Raw genomic sequence first — 6,186 nt, 5'->3', positions numbered from 1 at the left:
CCTTCCTTTACTTGTGTTCTGTGGTTCTTCTTGTTGAGCATGGAAATGGTCAGTCTCCTCTCTCTGTTGCCAGGAGATCTCATGATGGACACCTGAGCAGAGGGGAAGCAGCCCTGGGATCTAGCTGAGTATTAACTTCAGAAAATGGCTTCATTTGCTGCTTGTGAGAGCAGTGTTTCTCACTGACATTACGTCACTTGCTTCCTATCAGATGAGCTCTGTTGTCTTGGCCTGCAGGTCTGGGGAGATGTACCTCTTCTTCGAACCAGGCATGGGTTGAGATGCTTTATTAAAATAGCGCCTCAATTATTATGAAGAATTTGACTTCAGGTTTTTCTATGACTTCCATTGCATCTTTTTTTTGCCCCCTTCTCATGCATCCTGAATTCAAGTTTTAAAATGGACCTTGCTTAATTTGACCTTATCGAGCTAATTTATCTTGTGCCTGCGTTTCTAAACAATGTTAAATGGAGTACGTTTCCTTGTATCTTCCCAAGTAACTAAGTCTCTTGCAAAATTCAAACCATTAAAAGTGAGGGTGATAGGCGAAGCTCCAAGAAATGAGTGAACTTAATATAAAAATTTATAATCATGTCAATTCCACTTTTTAAACAATTTCTGAAATGTTAGTTTGCCTGAACGGCTGGTCAGAAGCACAAAGGTTAGGTTAAGCTTCCTTCGTTAATGGTTTGGCTCAATGCACCCAGCAGTATAATGTATTTTATCAGCGAGGGAAATGATATTGGTTTAAGAGGTTTCATGTAACAGTCATATCCTGGCCAAATGTAATTTTGAAAACAATCAAGGCCATTATGGCTCACACAGAAAGAAAGATAAAGACAGATAGCTGTATATGGGTTTTTAATAAGTAATTCACCCTGGGTCTTGAAACATCAGATTGCCAAGTAATATTATTAATGTATAAGCATGTTGCTAAAATCATGTATTCTTTCCCATTGGTTGACTATAGATATGTTTCTGATGCAAATATCATGTAAGTGTATTGAATCCAAGCTATGTAAATAGACTATATAGTACATCCATCAAGCAGTTGACTTGATTATTCCACACACTAAAGAGCCTTTTCTGACATCAATCTGCATTCTGCCTAAATAGAACATTTTTCACCAATGATATTATGCATCATTTACTGTATATTTGATACTAATTGTCCAGCATATCGATCACCTGTCACTCAGAGTTTAGTGATCTTTGCAACTTGTCCTGGCAACTTGGAAGTTGCAGGCGGTTGGTTGCCCATCGCCTGTGGTGGCAGACAGATTTCCTGGACAGCGCTGAAATCTTGCCCTGGGCAGGCAGCGTGGAGAGGAGTTAAGTGGGGGTAAGGGCTTGCCAAATTGGTACTTGAAGAAATTACACCCTTTTGATTTTCAGAGATTAGGCTTCAGCAGCACACAAATACACTGCAAAGGTTAACAGATGTCGCTTATTTTGTGCCTTTCTGTTTGGAAGCAATATTTTATTAAAGGGTCAGGATGAGGGCTGACCAGCACCCTTTACGTGGATGAACTGTGCCATCTTGTTCTGTGAGTTCAGGATGCAGAAGGTCTGGGAGCTGTTTCTCTTTCACAAGTGGTTAAAAGTGGGGATATCGAGGGACTGAAGAGTCTTTTTTGCATGCAGTCTCTGCATAGAAGGTAGTTACTCATCAAAAGACAAAACATATTGATAGCTAAAGGACATGGCTCTAACTATCAGAAAATCTCCAACTGGCTGATAAAAAAGGATCTGTTTTAATATAAATATGTTGAACTCTGATCAATTTTAAACACCTACTTCATATATGAAAATGTGAAGATTACTTTAAAATAAGTTTAACTGCAGCTGGAGGGGAGCTGTTAATATTGACTGTTCCGTATTTCTCACAGCACATACATTATTGAACTCAAAAACTACTGGAAGCAAAGGCTTTATAAATAGGAGAAGAATGTATTGATTTAATCATTTCATTTGTTCAGCAGTTCTTTTACAACATTTTTTACAGCACGGAGTGGGGACTGTCTTCTTCCCATACACTTTATTCACCAAGCAGGTCATATCTATACTGTATTTTGCTTTATAACCCATCTGTATTCCAGGCCTTTCCCTTTTCAGGCTGTCATAGCTCCTACCCCTCCATCTAAAATCACTGGCTTTACTCCTATCCAAATCTTTGCTTTAGTCCCAGGAGTGCTGGAATGCCAGCGGGGAGCCTTAGGGGCACTAGGGGTAGTCGGGCATGGAAGGACTGAACTGGGTGCCTCACAGGAAGGTGAGAGGAGGGGTAGTTTGAAAAATTTTATGGTGTGATGAACAGTAAATTTTCTGGAAAACAGCATTTCAGGGAAATCAAAATAGGTTAGGGTGAGAGACTCAACACATTTTCAGCCAAGGAAAAATACCTGGGACACAGTCGCAGGTGGCTAGAAATTTTAAAAACCTTGAGACAATTCACTCTGATATTTAAAGAACCCAAGCCTATTGACACTTTCCTTTGAAATGCATTTCTCAGTTCCAAACTGAACTGAAAGAGGGGAAAATATTATGGAAAGGATTAAAATAAGCCCAAACCTGAAGCAAAACTTTGTCTGGAGTTGAATGACAACAACTGACTGATCTGATTTGAAAAAAACCCATGGGTTTTTTTCAGTTGCAGAACTCAAGTTTGTTATTTTTCCCAGCTTCACCCATTGAGCCTCTGGTGACATCCACAAAGCGTACTGAATGTACATGCTGGCTGTTTCTTTCTCAGTGACCCCCAAACTATTGTCATCTGTTTCTACTCCTTTCCCACATTTTGCTGTTTCTTAAGAAGAAGAAAGGATTGTACATGAACTCAAAAACTGGGCCAAAATCGTTAATATATTAAAAAGAAAAAAATGCAACAAGTAATATTAACACAGTCTCAGTGGCTTTGCTTTTCTCAAAGGCATGATCGAATGCTGATTCTATGAGGATGTGGTCTTCCTCCTGCTCTGGGAATCTGCAACATCAGAGGTGGAAATTGTCCCTGTTTCTCATGAATTCCTGATCCTCAGGTTGCAGACTTCTGCAAAAGGCTTCTCTGAGTCATTCTGGGGACGTCTGTAACCCGTCATCAGGCAAGTAACGGAAATTCTCATATTCAGGTACAGAATTGCCTTTGCCGTGTATGCTTTGCTTTGAATCTTTTCAGCTGTCATTGTGGAGACCTTCTTCCCAGGGGTTATTTATAAAAGATGCTTTGATTCAGGCAGCATGTGGGTTGTATGTGTGTCAGGTAGTGCACACAGTGCGCTCCCCACAGTAGCTCCTTCTTCCTCTCTGCTCTTCTCTCCCATTCTCTGCACAGCGCCTTGGCTGTCCCCTTCATCTCTGCCTCCTGGCTGCCTCCCTCCCACCCGCTGCTTCTGTCCTCCAACACCGAAGAAATTTGCTGGATCCACAGCTGTTTTTGGAGGGAGAAAATTGTGTAGCAGCAGCTGTGGCAGCAGGCATAGCAGCGAATTACATGAGGATACAGATTATCTGAGCACTTGTTTCAGAGAGGTACAGCTTATCTCAGATGTAGACTCTGCATAAGCAGTATGGAAATGCCAGCAGCCCAGAATGATGCTGCTGCCTCCGTTTATTTAGGCTCTTCCCTGCTGGGGTGGCATGGCCCGTGTGGGGAGGTGGGCACAGTGGGGTCAGGGGCTGCAAACAGACAGCTGTCCTGCTTGCACCTCCGCCCGGCCCCGAGCATGGTCGTGGCACCCAGAGCAGCCGGCGTGCGCTCCTCAGGGCAGGAAATGTTTCCCTTACTTACCCATGAAGTATCTTGCAGAGCAGCAGTGGTTTATAAATAATAGATGTTTAGAAACACTCAGGAAAAAACCTTCTGTAGAGTCTACACAGTGAAGCCTTACCGCGGCATCCCTGAGACTGCCGGAGCCACAGGCACGGTGAGCGAAGCCGTAACGTGCCCCATTCATCTCTCTAACAGCCATCACTCTCTGCTTTACATAGCTGTTTACTTTTCCAGGCATCTTATGCCACAGCATTAAGGCACAACAGGGTGTGCTTTACTGGGACATTAATAATACATCGGGTGCATTGTGAGCCATGACTGCAAAGGCTGAATGACTTCAGCAGTAGCCCAAGAAATGTATTAATGCTCCAGTAAACCACATCCGAGAGTGGTAATTCAAGTTTTATTTTGTCATTTTATTAATGACGCAACTGACGTGATATTATATGGGACTCTGTCTAATGGCACGCGGGCAGTGAGGGGACAGCAAGCCACAGGCAATGCCAGGCACATCAGCTTCTGTCCCCTGCATGCAGGGGAGGGCAGCTTTAGTCAGGGAATTTTAACCAGCTGCATATGCTTCGGGGAAATAACAGCAGTAGTAGAGATAGCCCATGCAAACCTGTCGAACACACACAGGGAAGGCTGGTAATGTTATAAAAGGGCACATACACTACCTGAAATGGGAAGATGGATCTTTTGCATATGCCTAATGCTGAAACTAATGGTATCCTTTGGTAGAAAAAACCTGGGATACTCGTTAATCAGAGAAATGATGAAATACAGGAAGAAAAAGAAAGAAAATTATATCCTGAAGAATGTGAGAAATAAGGAAAGACAGACACCAGTTTATAGAAGCATCTCACCTCATTAAGCATCTTAATTCCCTTTTATTGTCCATACTGCACCGGAGCCTACAAGATGTATGCATGATTTATAAGCAGTGCTGTGCATCAGCTGAGCAGTTTTATATAGGGCTCTGAAAGGCTGAGGCACATGTGACACTCGGGTTTGGGTGGGTGTTTCTGCAGTGTAAGAATCTTGCCTGATTTCATTCATGGTGTTACATGGCTCTGCCATACTTGGGTGCTATTATTTTGATAAATAAAGTAACTTCTATACCAAGTGAAGCTAGGTAAGTATGAGCCCGCTTTACTCTGATATAATTTTAAAATTAATTCATACCTGGATAGAGCTGCATTTTATTGAAGTCCAGCAAATAAGTCACTGATGTTTATTTGGACCCAAGAAAGCTTTATAGATAATTTTATAGTCGTTGAATGTATTTGTTCACTTTAGCATATTTTAGATTTTCTTATACTCTTGACTGTTTAGCTGTACAGTCATAAAGAAAATGTAAAACAACAATGAAAAATGCCGGTGTTCAGATCCCGAGATAAATCCAATAACAGCTGTGACAGGATTGATTACAACAGAATCAGCAAAACCTCTAGACTCTTTTTAATGTGGTTTGAGATGTAAAGAAGATAATGAAAAATGTTACTTGACAGTAGTAGGATCTATGTTTAGAGCTAAAAGCAAACAGCTCTGAATTTGGGGTTTTTGTTGTTGTTGAAACATTTTTCCACTGCAAAATAAGATTTTGGTCAAAATTGACATATTCATAAAGGCACGTTAATTTTGATGACATTTTCTTCCCCCCAAAAAAGATATTTTTCAAATGAACCTTTGGAAAAATTAGATAAAGTCAAAAACAAAAAAGCACTTTTAGAATTAAATTATTCATGTGTATTTATTGTTTCAGTGTCATTTTATGCTATGTCACTAGCGTTAGTATTTTCTGTCATGGAAGAGCTAGTTTTTTCTCTCACCAAGAGCTAGTCCTCTTTGCCTTCTCCTTCTGCACCTTCCTGCATCTCTGGGTAATTTCATCTGCAAACACACAATCCGCTAGTGTCCTTGCACAACTAACTTGCAGATGTACCTGTGTGCTCCCGACCTGTCTCCTCAGTCCAGTCTCATCTCTGGGCTCGTTTCCCTGTCAGTTCACGTAGACGACAGTCTGTCAACTCATGCCCAATGTGGAAGAGACAGAACTTTTAATCTTCCCCAGTGCATGTCTTCCCTGCTAGTCCCATCTTTGATCACAGCAGACAACCTCACCGCCCTGCTTGTCACTCAGGCCCGTAATTTGTGTGTCATCTTTGACTCCGACCCTTTCTCAGGTCCTCACATCCAGGATGTGGCATAATCCCCACTGCTCCTTCTTAGCATCACTAAGATGTTGCCTTTCCTGTCCATCCCCATGGCTGAGGCCCTTGTCTAGCATCTTCTATGTCTCAATTAGTGCAACACATTTTTTATCCAGGGTTGACAAATGCAATGTAAGTCTTTTGGTGCCCACTTAAAATGACACTGTAAGTGCTATTTTCTTAAGCAATCAATCTACCATTTTT

This window comes from Hirundo rustica, chromosome 9 (assembly GCF_015227805.2).
Source record: "Hirundo rustica isolate bHirRus1 chromosome 9, bHirRus1.pri.v3, whole genome shotgun sequence".
Classification (NCBI taxonomy): domain Eukaryota; kingdom Metazoa; phylum Chordata; class Aves; order Passeriformes; family Hirundinidae; genus Hirundo; species Hirundo rustica.
Note: the sequence above shows the minus strand (reverse complement) of the source record.